Source organism: Desmodus rotundus, chromosome 4 (assembly GCF_022682495.2).
Source record: "Desmodus rotundus isolate HL8 chromosome 4, HLdesRot8A.1, whole genome shotgun sequence".
Classification (NCBI taxonomy): Eukaryota; Metazoa; Chordata; class Mammalia; order Chiroptera; family Phyllostomidae; genus Desmodus; species Desmodus rotundus.
Window position 1 is genome coordinate 141,800,255 of NC_071390.1, and position 13,038 is coordinate 141,813,292.

The 13,038-nt window shown below is 38.9% G+C and overlaps 1 protein-coding gene and 1 pseudogene across 15 annotated transcripts in view; one reads left to right on the forward strand and one right to left on the reverse strand.

Annotated features, from left to right (window-relative positions):
- The window catches only part of MLLT10 (MLLT10 histone lysine methyltransferase DOT1L cofactor), a 258,378-nt gene that overhangs the window by 18,908 nt on the left and 226,432 nt on the right, over nucleotides 1-13,038 (forward strand). The window lies entirely within an intron of this gene.
- LOC112319404 (non-histone chromosomal protein HMG-17 pseudogene) lies at nucleotides 588-2,439 on the reverse strand (annotated as a pseudogene).

Genomic DNA, 13,038 nt, shown 5'->3' on the forward strand with positions numbered 1-13,038 from the left:
CTTTGTTTTTAACGTTAGGATGGAAATATTTAGATGAGCTGACTCTCTGTTCAGGAAAATTTCATTGTACTTAGATTTTCCAGAAGTTTTTTTTAATCTTCTTTGTCAGCACGTGATTAATATTTATGGATGTTTGACTGCTTTTGGTAACTGATTTTTTTGGGAAGCTCTGAGCTTTCTCTCCCAAACACATTCCATGCTTTGACCTTCTTTGATAATATGGATAATACAAGGTCCGGCACAAATAACACCCCTTTTTTATTACAAAGTCTTTTATTACAATTATTCTGTAACATAATATCACACTCTAGCACACCATATGACATTTTAGGTGAAATGTTCACATTAAAACTATACATTATTACACCCATATTATTATCCTACCAAGCACACTCAAGCAGGTGTTACTTCTACCGGACCCTGTATATTTCAAAGTATATTTCTTTTGTCATTTGAACAAATAGCCATATATTATAATGTATAAAAGGATCAATAATTTCTTCTTGTGCAAACAAAGGTTCCTAATTGCGTTGGGCCTACTCTGTGCACTTTAATTTAGTTACTTGTGTGTGTAGGATTTTCTTAACTTATTTTTAATTGTAAGATACATGATTCCAAGAAAAGAGGGGATTCATTAAAAATTAAATGGACAATAAAATAATAAAGTGAATATACACATACTTAACTTAATAAGTAGAGCATTGTTCATTCATTTGACCCCTATTGTGTCTCTCCCGATTGTATTCCCCTCTTCCACACTTTCCTGATTTTTGTATTATTCTTTGTTCTTGTTTTATTTCTAAACAATATAATACTTAGTTGTGGCTGTTTTGAACTTCATGTGAATGGAATAACACTTATTGATTTTTTTTATTCATAGTGTGTGTGTATATATATATTTAAAGATTTTATTTCTTTTGGAGAGAGGAGAAGGGAGGGAGAAGGAGAGGGAGAGAAACATCAAGGTGTAAGATATACATCGATCAGTTTCCACCCACACACCCCCAGCTGGGGTCCGGGCCGCAACCCAGGCATGTGCCCTGACCAGGAATTGAACCTGTGACCCCTTGGTTTACAGCTGGCACTCAATCCACTGAGCCACATCAGCTAGGGATAGTTCATGGTATATTTTTGAGATTTATCTACTTGATGCATGTAGCTATCGTTGATCGTTTTCATTGCTGTATAATATTTCAGCATGTAAATTACACCACTTTCCAGTGTTTTGGAATTATGAATAATTATTTGAATATTCTTGTACATGCTCAAGAATTTCTATAGCTCACCACTCTCTAAATTACTGGTTGTGCTCCATAAAGTCAGTTTTTTTTTTTTCAAACTGTATCCAGCTTTATTAAAGATACTTTTCATAAACGATCATGGTATTTCAGGTAGGACATGAGCAGACAATCGTTAACAGTATACAACAAGTTTCAAACCCCCTTCTTCAATGGACTACCAAAATCAGGAAGCCACTATAAAACCCAATGAAGTCTTCATTTGATGCTCTGAACAGGGAAAGTTTAGAGTGAGGGTTGACATTTCACATTAGGCATGTTGTTTAACAACTTTTCACAAGCCGACCCTGACTTTCAGGAAATGAAATGAAAATGGCAAAATTATCAACCTGTAGATCCACAGTCTAAATAGGGAACTGCTGCTCTTCTGAGGGATGCCATCTCCATGGTGACACTGGAAAGTCCAGATTGCCCAACACATTGGTAACGAATTTTTTTTGGGTGAGGTCCCAACAGGTCTCTGGGCTTTAGTCAAGTCTATGCTTAAAGTGGAGAGGGAGAAAAGGACATAAAAATGAATTTTATTTTTCCCACATCACAAGGTGTCTGTGCCAAGGTGGCTAATGTGTCAACATCAAGAGATCCCTCCTTCGAGGAACCAAGAGGAGGTCTCTGAAAACTAGAAGGGAAAGGTGTTTTTTTTCCCTATGTCAGTCCAGCTTTGGAGACATTCTATTAGTACTATTATGTCCTTCCTCCCAAAAACAACAACGAAGTGTTCTGTGTGCTAAGAACATAGCTTTAAAAAAAAGTAAAACAAAATTCTGCATTTTTATAAAACTTGATAAAAAATAGTATTTCAAACTGTACAGTCACCAGAAATACACAGTTATCACAAATGCACACACTTCACTTGGCATCTCCAGCACCTTCAGCTTTCTGTGCCTGGTCTGTTTTGGCATCTCCATTTTCTGCAGGGTTATTCCCATCCTTGCCAGTATCAGCTTTCCCCTTTTTCCCTTTGGGTACCTTCTCTCCCTTCTTTGTAGGGGCCTTTTTAGGCTTGGGCTCTGGCTTTTTGAGAAGCAGGTTTAGCCGATAACCTGGCGGATCTTCTCTGTGGTTCGTCCTTCACCTTGGCTTTATCTCCTTTAGCATTCCCTTCAGCCTTTCTCTTGGGCACGATGGCAACGGTGGCAGGGCGTTAGGGCTAGACGCGAGGAAGCAGCAGCGCGCGGGCTTTAGCTGGTCCAGGGGTCGTTCTCGCTGCCTCTTCACACTGCTAGAGCTCTGGGGGGTTTATAAAGTTTTTTCATAAGATCAATTCCATGGGAAGCAGTCAGCATTAAAAAATGAAGGAGGACATGAAAAAATTCACAGTATATTTCCAGTATCCTGTGTGTGTATACAGGGTTGCAATATATGGCATATTTTCAATCTAAGGGAAAAGAAGTCAGTGCCCCAGACTAAATAGTCAGATATTGCATGTTTTAAAAATTCTTGCAGCATACCAGTTGAAAATCTCTACTGTAGGATATGTACTTAGAAGTGGAGTTGCTAGGTTGTCAGGAAGACTAATCCATTTTCAGAAGTGGTTATTTTACTTTACTTTCCCACTAGTGAATGGCTTCCTTGCTCTACGTCTTTATCCAATGCTTAGTATGTCAATCTTTTTAACTTTAGTCATTTTGGTAGTTGTGTGGTAGTATATCATTGTGTTTTTTTCTTTGCAATTCCCTGATTACTAGTGATGGTGAGTGCCTTTTCATATAATAGGCCATTTGGATTTTCTCACTTGTGACTTGGAGATGGCTTTTCTAAGTTAGTGGTTCATTTTTTTAAGTTCTTTTACAAGTTCTTAATTTCAGTGTCAAAATTTTCACTTTTTTTCGTTTGTGGTTAGTGCTTTATGTGACCCTGTTAATTCCTATATGTGGGATAAATGGTAATGGGGAAAAAGTACAATAAAAAAAATGAATTAAAAAAAGAAATCTTTTTCCAGTTTTTAGGTCATGCATGAAATTATTCTATATAGCCTTCTGAAGGAAATTTTTTCTTTTTTTTAACATTTAGGTCTATAACTAACACATCTGGATTTGGTTTTGCGTGTAGAGTAAAATAGGGGAAATATATTTATACATATTCTATGTACTATATATTATATTAAATAGGAACATCCAGTTGTTTTAACAGCATTCTTTCCACTGGTGTTGTACAATGGCAGTGTCATAAATCAGCAGTTCATATATGTGTGGATTTGTTCTTGGACGTTCTTTTGATTTGTCTTGTGGCAATACCACAATTTTAAAATTACTGTAGCTTATGTTATAATATAAACATATGAGATACCAGATAAAATTAGCCCTTTCCTCTTATCTTTCTTTTAAGAAATATCTTGCCTATTGCTCTTTGCATTTGATAATCACTTAGAATCATATTCTACAAAAACTCCTTTTGGTATTTTTTTATCTTTTAAATTTTATTTTATTGATTATGCTATTATGGTTGTCCCAGTTTTTTCTCCCCTTTATTCTCCTCTGCCCTGCATCCCCTCACCCACCATCATTCCCCCCTTAGTTCATGAGTTCATGTCCGTGGGTCATACATAAAAGTTCTTTAGCTTCTCCATTTCCTATACTATTCTTAACCTCCTCTGTCTACCCTTTTTTGTACCTGTCATTAATACTGCTTATTCCCTGTACCTTTTCCCCCATTCTCCCCCCCCCCCCCCCCCCCCGCTTCCCCCTCTGATCCCTGTGGTCTCCATTTCTGTGATTATGTTCCTGTTGTAGTTGTTTGCTTAGTTTGTTTCTGTTTTTAGTTTTTTTTTAGGTTCAGTTGTTGATAGTTGTGAGTTTGTTGTCATTTTACTGTTCATAGTTTTGATCTTCTTTTTCTTAGATAATTCGCTTTAACATTTCATATAATAAGCACTTGGTGATGGTGAACTCCTTTTACTTGACCTTATCTGGGAAGCACTTTCTCTCCCCTTCATTCTAAATGATAGCTTTGCTGAATAGAGTAATCTTGGATGTAGTTCCTTGTCTTTCATGACTTTCTTGCCAGTCCCTTCTTGCCCTGCAAAGTCCTGCATAGTTTCTTTTGAGAAATCAGCTGATAGTCTTTTATGTTTTTAAAGATTAAATAGAGGAGAAGGAAAGGAGAAAGAGGGGGTGAATAACATCAGTATGTGGTTGTTTCTTGTGCGCCCCTTACTGAGGACCGGGCCCACAACCCTGACATGTGCCCTAACTCGGAATTGAACTGGCGACCCTTTGGTTTGCAGGTTGCTACTCAATCCACTGAGCCATACCAGCTCGGGCTCAAGTGATAGTCTTAATGGGAACTCCTTTGGAGGTACCTCTCTCCTCTCTTGCTGCTTTAAAGATTCTCTTTATCTTTTTTTTTTTTTTTCACGATTTTATTCATTTACTTTTTGAAGGAAGGGAGGGAGAAATAGAGGGAGAGAAACATCAATGTGTGATTGCTTCTCACACGCCCACTACTGGGGACCTGGCCTGCAACCCAGGTGTGTGTCCTGACTGGAAATCGGACCAGTGACCCTTTGTTTTACAGACCGGCACTTGATCTACTGAGCCACCCCAGCCAGGGCTTTCTCCTTACCTTTAATATTGGGTAATTTTTTTTAACACAGATTTTTAAAATTTTTCTAGAGAGGGTAGGGGAAGGAGAAAGAGAAACATCAATGTGTGGTTGCCTCTCTAGTGCCCCTGACTGGGGACCTGGGCTGCAACCCAGGCATGTGCCCTGACTGAGAATTGAACCAGCAATCCTTTGGTTCACAGGCCCACACTCATTCCACTGAGCTACACCAGCCAGGGCATAATCTTGAGTAATTTAATTATGATGTGTCTTGGCATGTTCTTCTTTGGGTACAATATTTTTGGGACTCTCTGAGCTTCCTGGACTTCCTGGAAGTCTATTTCCTTTGCCAGTTTGGGGAAGTCTTCTTTCATTATTTTTCCAAATAAGTTTTCAGTTTCTTGCTCTTCCTTTTCTCCTTCTGGCACCCCTATAATTCGGATGTTGGAATATTTAAAGTTGTCGTGGAGGTTCCTAAGGGTCTCTTCATTTTTTTGAATTCTTATTTCTTCATTCTGTCCTGGTTGAATGTTTATTTCTTCCTTTTGTTGCAAACCATTGTTCGTATGTATGTATGTATGTATGTATGTATGTATTTATTTATTTATTTCGACAGAGGGGAAGGGGGGGAGAAAAGGGGAGGGAAACATCAATGTGCAGTTGCCTCTCATGTGTCCCCTACTGGGGACCTGACATGACCAGAAACTCAGGCATGTGCCCTGACTGGGAATCCAGTCAGCGGCCCTTTGGTTAGCAGGCTGGCACTCAATCCATTGAGCCACACCAGCTAGGGCCAAATCATTTTTTTAAGTCCTGGTTTCCTTCCTTTCACTGTTGATTCCTTGTATATTTTTCTTTATTTCACTTTGTATAGCCTTCACTTTTTCCTTTATTTTGCATTAGTAATCAGTAATTTCTGTGAGCATCCTGAGGACGTTTTGAACTCTGCATCTGATAAGTGGGCTCTCTCCTTGTCGCTTAGTTCTATTTCTGGAGTTTTGATCTGTTCTTTCATTTGGGCCGTGTTTGTCTCAGTGCACCTGTTATGTTTTAAGGGGCAGAGCCTTAGCTATCCGCCAGGGTGGGGCAATCCACTTTGCTCCCCTGTGGTGCTGTGGTGGAAGGGTCAGAGTGGGAACAATGCCACTTGCTCGGTTCTCACCCACTGTAAAGAGACTGACAGTTTCTCCTGCCTCTATCACCCCCACAGGTTTTTACAGCCAGAGGTTTTGAGGCTTTATTTTACCTGGGCTGGAACCCTAGGTTGTTCCTGGTTTATCTGCATGTAAATGTGGGACCGCCTGATCTGCCAGCTATTGCCAGCTCTGCCTTGCCCTGTGTCCTCTGTGCCCTGGCTGCCCATCTCCACTCCTCCTGCTATTCTGGATGAATGTTTCTTCTTAAACTCCTTGGTTGTTGGGCTTCCATACAGTTGAATTTTCTGCAGTTCTTACTGGTTTTTATTTTTAAATTGGTTGTTCCCGTCTTTTGATTTGTGTGAAGAGGTGAAATGTATCTACCTACACCTCCATCTTGGCTGGACTCCCATTTTTTCATTGGATTTTTTTTGATGTTGAGTTATATGAGTTCCTTATACATTTTGGATATTAACCCCTTATTGGATGTATTATCCAGAACTTTTTCATTATCCTAATTAGAAACTCTATACCTGTTATACAGCAACTGCCCATTTTACCCTCTCCCCAGGTGACTTTTTTTTTGCTTTCTACCTTTCAAAAAAATTCATTGGGGTAATACTGGTCAATAATATTATATAAGTTTCAAGTGTACATACTGTGTGCTCACTATCCAAAGCCTAGTCTTTGTCACCATATATTGACCCCCTTTGCCCTCTTCATTATCCCCTCACATTTCCTACTTTCTATCTTTATGAATTTGTCTACTGTAGATAACTTATATAAGTGGAATGATAGGATATTTATCTTTTGTACCTAGCTTATTTCACTTAATGTTTTTAATGTTCATCCATGTTGTAGATGTTAGATTTTATTACTTTTTGTGGCTGAATAATATTGCAGAGTATTAGAACATTTTGTTTATCCATTCATCTGTTGGACACTTGGGCTGTTTCTCCCTTTTGATTATTGTGAATAATGCTGCTATGAACATTGGTGTACAAGTATATTTGAGTCTCTCTTTTCAATTTTTTGGGGTGTATACTAGTAGTGAAATTGCTGGATCATATGGTTAGTCTGTGTTTATCTTTTTGAGGAATGGCCAAAATGTTTTTCACAGAGGTGCTATTTTACATTTGTACCAGCAGTTCATGAGGGTTTCAATTTCTTAATATCTTCTCCAAATCTCTCTCTCTCTCTCTGTCTCTCTTGTTAATAATAGTCATGCCAGTGGTGTGAAGTGGTATCCCCTTGTGCTTTTGATTTGTATTTTCCTAATGATTAGTAATGCTGAGTGTTTTCTTTTCATGTTCTGTTTGGTCATTTGTAAATCTTCTTTGGAGAACTGCCTAGTCAGCCATTTACCCGTTTTGTAATTGGGTTGTCTGTCTTCTTGTTGTTGAATTGTAAGAGTTCTTTATCTGGTTTGGAAACCAAAGGTGCCATCTAGCTCTGGGTGTGGACTATTAACAGAAATATGATTTTCAAATACTTCCTCGTATTCTGTGGGTTATTTTTTCCACTCTCGGATGCACAAAAGTTTAATTTTGATGAAGTTCAGTTTATCTATTTATTTTTTGCCTGTGCTTTTGGTTTCATATCCAAGAAATAATTGCCAAATCCAGTATCACAAAGATTTCCCTTATTTTAAGTGTTTTTAAAGTTTTAGCCTATATTTTTAGGTCCTTGATCCATTTTGAGTTAATTTTTGTATAGTGTGTAAGTTAGGTAAGATTCCATCTTCATTGTTTTGCATGTGGATATCCATTTTTCCCAGCATTATTTGTTGAAAAGATGGTCCTTTCCCTGTCAAATAGTTTGACTTTCTTGTCAAAAATCACTTGACCACATATATATATATGTGAGGATTTATTTCTGTGCTCTCTGTTCTCTTCCATGGCTCTGTGTCTGTCTGTATGCCGTATGACACCATTTTGATTACTGTAGCTTTTTATTTAATTTCCAGACAGGAAGTGTGGGTCCTCCAATTTTGTTATTTATTTTCAAGATTGTTTTGGTTGTTCAGAGTCCCTTAGATTCTAAAATGAATTTTAGATTAGTGGACATTTGGTCCTGTCCAAAATGTCCACGGAGACATTTGATCTTGCCAAAAGGTCCTTGAAATTTGCTTACGTTCAAAGCATCCACAGGCATATTTAGTTCATACTAAATTGTACTTGCTATTTGATCCTATTTTTTAAAAATATATTTATTGATTATGCTATTACAGTTGTCCCCTTCCCCCCCCACTCCACTCCATCCTGCCCACCCCCTCCCTCCCACATTCCCCCCCTATAGTTCATGTCCATGGGTCATACTTATAAGTTCTTTGGCTTCTACATTTCCTACACTATTCTTACCCTCCCCCTGTCTGTTTTCCACCTATCATCTATGCTACTTATTCTCTGTACCTTTCCCCCCCTCCCCCCCTCGCCCTCCCCTATGACAACCCTCCATGTGATCTCCATCTCTATGGTTCTGTTCCTGTTCTAGTTGTTTGCCTAGTTTGCTCTTGTTTTTGTTTTAGGTGTGGTCGTTAATAACTGTGAGTTTGCTGTCATTTTTACTGTTCCTATTTTTGATCTTCTTTTTCTTAGGTAAGTCCCTTTAACATTTCATATAATAAGGGCTTGGTGATGATGAACTTCTTTAACTTGACCTTATCTGAGAAGCACTTTATCTTCCCTTCCATTCTTAATGATAGCTTTGCTGGATACAGTAATCTTGGATGTAGGTCCTTGCGTTTAATCTTGGGTAATGTAATGATGATGTGCCTTGGTGTGTTCCTTCTTGGGTCCAGCTTATTTGGGACTCTCTGAGCTTCCTGGACTTCCTGGAAGTCTATTTCCTTTGCCAGATTAGGGAAGTTCTCCTTCATTATTTGTTCATAAGTTTTCAATTTTTTGTTCTTCCTCCTCTCCTCCTGGCACCCCTATAATTCGGATGTTGGAACGTTTCAACATGTCCTGGAGGTTCCTAAGCCTCTCCTCATTTTTCCGAATTCTTGTTTCTTCATTCTTTTCTGGTTGGATGTTCCTTTCTTCCTTCTGGTCCACACTATTGATTTGAGTCCGAGTTTCCTTCGCATCACTATTGGTTCCCTGTACATTTTCCTTTGTTTCTCTTAGCATAGGCTTCATTTTTTCTTCTGGTTTTCGAACAGATTCAACCAATTCTGTGAGCATCTTGATAACCAGTGTTTTGAACTGTGCATCCGATAGGTTGGCTATCTCTTCCTTGCTTAGTTGTATTTTTTCTGGAGCTTTGAAGTGTTCTGTCATTTGGGCCATTTTTTTTGTTGTTGTTTTCTTGGGGTGTCTGTTACTTTAAGGGGCGGAGCCTTAGGTGTTCCTGGAGCAGGGTAACGCTGATTGCTGTGCTGTGATGCTGTACATGGGGGAGGGACCAAGAGGGAGCAATGGCGCCCACTTCACTCTCCTCTGGATTTCAATCTTTCACTCCGCCACCCACAATCAAACTGGGCCCCTCTGGTGCTGATTCCCGAGTGGGTGGGCTTGTGCACGCCCCAGGCCCCTGTGGGTCTCTCCAAGGACCTCTCCTGTGAGGCTGGGAGTCTCTCCTGCTGCCGCCCCAACCCCCACGGGCGTTTTCAATCAGAAGTTTGAGGTTTTATTTCCCCGAGCTGGAGCCCTGGGTTGCGCGGTCTGCTTTGATCTCTGCCGTTTGTCCGGTTTATCTGTGCGCGAATGTGGTGCCGCGGGGTCTGCCTGTGGTCAGACTGCCTGCCCCGTTAGTCCCAAACTCCGCTAGTCTCTGTCCCGCCATGGCCACGCGAGTCTTCTCCACCCGGGCTTCCCGTCTCGCCCCCCTACTGGTCTGGATGAATGTTTATTCTTTATCTCCTTGGTGTCGGACTTCCTTGCTGTTCGATTTTCTGTCAGTTCTGGTTGTGCGAGGAGGTGCAGTGTGTCTACCCACGCCGCCATCTTGGTTCTGCTCATGTCTTAAGTTTTTACTGACTTTAGTCATTGTGTATTGTATCTTGTTAGGTTCTGTATTTTTTGTTCTGTGAGATGGTTATTGCTGGAAAATAGTTTGTTACTTTTGGGCTTTGCCTTTTTTTTTTTTTTTAAATAGGCACATCTAGAGAGACAGAAAGTAAATTAGTGGTGTCTAGCCCAGAGAGGGGAAGTGCTGGGGCAGAGTGAGCAGTGACTCCTAGTGGGTATGGAGTTTCTTTTCTTTCTTTTTAAGATTATTTATTTATTTTTAGAGAGTGGGGACGGGAGGGATAAAGAGAGGGAGAGAAACATCAATGTGTGGTTGTTTCTCACCTGGCCCCCCACTGGGGACCTGGCCCGCAACCCAGGCATATGCCCTGACTGGGAATCGAACCCGTGACCTTTTGGTTTGCAGCCTGTGCTCAATCCACTGAACTACACCAGCCAGGGCTGCTTTTGTTTTGTTTGGACAGATCAGAACTACCTTTAGGGTTAAATTTTCCCTCCTTCTGAGGCATTACTATTCTTAGTACTGTCATATGATATAATTACTAGGTTTTCCATTCTGGCTTTTGGGAACAAGCATTATTTGCAGCGTTGTATGAGTTCTGGGTGCTCTTCTAAATCTTTTGGTTTTTCTCTCTCTGGCCTTGAATAGTTCTTCACATGCAATTGCTGATTATTCAACATTCTAGGGTAAGCCTCTGTAGATCTCTTCATTTTTCTCTCTATTCCCAGCTTTCTACTCAGTGCTGGTCTCACTTGTGAGTTCTGGCCACTTTGGCTTCCTTGGACTCGCAGCTCCATTTCCTCATCTTGGGGAGACAGGCCCTGCCTGAGTTCTTTCTCCCTGTTCCTTGGTCTGAAAACTCTCATGGCAGTAAGCTGGGCAAATGTATGGCTCATGTCATTTGTTTTTTTGTCTCTTACGGATCACTGTCTGTCATTACTGTTGTCCAAAATCCTGAGTGCTCTTGTTTCATACATTTTGTTAGGTTTTTTTATTTCACGCAGAAGGCTAAATCTGGTCCCTTTTATTCCGTCTTGATTGGAAGTGGTTTTATTTTGCATTTATCACTAGTGTAGTGATATCGAGTACATTTTATTTGCTTATTGATCATTCATGTGTTTTTTCTTATGAAGAGTTTGTTCAAACCTTTAGCCCTTTTCCTTCTTTCTCTCCTTGTTTTTTCTTTATTCTTTATCCGTGTTTTTTTTTCTTTTCTTTTTTGAGTTGGAGAGCTGGTATGTCCCGCATATACCAGTTCTTTGTTAGATGAGTATTTCATAAGTATTTTCTTCAAGTCTGTGATTTCCTATTTATTTTCTTAACTGTGCCTTTTTAATGAGCAAAAATATTTAAGTCTAATTTATCAGTTTTTATGTTTTATAGTTATTGCTTACTATGGGCTAAAACACTTTTGCCTAACCCTGAAGTCATGAAGGTAATTTTGTTTCTGAAACTTTTTGTTTTTGCTGATTTATGGTCTGTGATGCATCTCAAATTAAGTTTTGTAGGTTTTATTTTTGCACATGGATATGCAATTGTTTCTACACTGTTTGTTGCAAATAGTCTCCTTTTCTTTGGTGAAACATCACATAGCTGCATAACTGAGCTCTATTTTAGGAATCTTTATTCTGTTCCATTGATCTGTTTGTCATATACCACACTGTTTTGATTATTTTTAACTGTATAGGAAGTCTTGAAATCAGATTTGCAAGCCCTCAGCCCTTTTCATCTTTTTCAAGATTGCTTTGCAGCGTCTAAGTCCTTAGTACTTCCATATAAATTTTAATTAGTTTTTCCATTTCCAAAAAGGCTGATGTGATTTTGATTGCAATTGCTTGGACTCTGTAGATCTTTTTGAGGAAAATTGACATGTTAACAGTGTTGAGTCTTCCTGTTTACTAGCATGGTATATCTTTCCATTTAAGTCATGTTTGTTTTTTTCTAAGCAGTATATTTTGTGCTTTTTAGTCTTTGGTTTCACATGTCATATTTTTAAAATTATTTTTATTTTTCAATATTTTATGCTATTGTAAGTGGTATTTTTAAAAACTCAATTTTTAATTATTCTTAGTATATGGAAGTAGAATTGACTTATGTATATTGACCTGTGTCTTACGACCTTAACTCACATTAATTCTATGAGATTTTTGTGATAACTTAGATTTTTTTAGTAGCTAGAGGTTTATCAACTTTGTTGATCTTTCTGATTTGTGTTTTTGAAAACATTTTCTTCCTTTATTGCATATACTTTAAATCTTGTTCGCATTCATTGGGGAAAGCATTCAGTTTTGTACCATTAATTATGTCAGCTGTAGGCTTTTTATTGATGATCGTTACCAGTTTTTTTTAAAATCATTGATTTTATTATTATGTTAAGTACGGCAGGCAAGGCCGATAGATTAGGAGAGGACGGTCATTGTTAAGATAGTTTGTTATACTCACAGATTGACAGAGGAGTTATACCAAGACATAGAAGGCCACATGGCTTAGTTGGGAGGCAGAAGGAGCAAAAGGGAAAAAGTAAAGGCAAGAGCCTTTATTTTGGTTCCTGGGGGAAGGTATAGTCAAGGAATGATAATGAGGTTTAGGATTGTCTAGTTTGAGTAATTTCAGGGACCCTGGGGGGCATAGGGACTTTCCCTATTTGTCTGGTACTTAGCCCTTGGGTGATTAGGACTGGGGAATGTACTGGCTGGATTGTAAAATAGATCGTTGTTGGGGGTATGGTCTCTGGATTGGTTGGCTTGCATATGAAAGCTAGCCTAGGAGTTGTTTGCTACCCGCAGGAATTAGCCAGTCGTGGGAGGGCCAGTCCCTCTGGAGTCAGCAAGCCCCAAAGTATCAAAAATCTGAATGAAAAGATGTAATTAATGTACAGGTTGAATTAAATCTCTTCTGTTTCTAGTTTTCTGGCAGTTTATAGTTGAATGGGTATTTTTTTGTCAATGCTTTTTCTGATTTGTTTGAAATGATTATATATTTTAAAAAGTTAATATGGTGAATTTTGTTGTTTTATTTTCAAATGTCATAACAACCTAGTATTTCTGGAATAAACTTCACTTGGTCACAGTGTATTATCTTTTTTATAT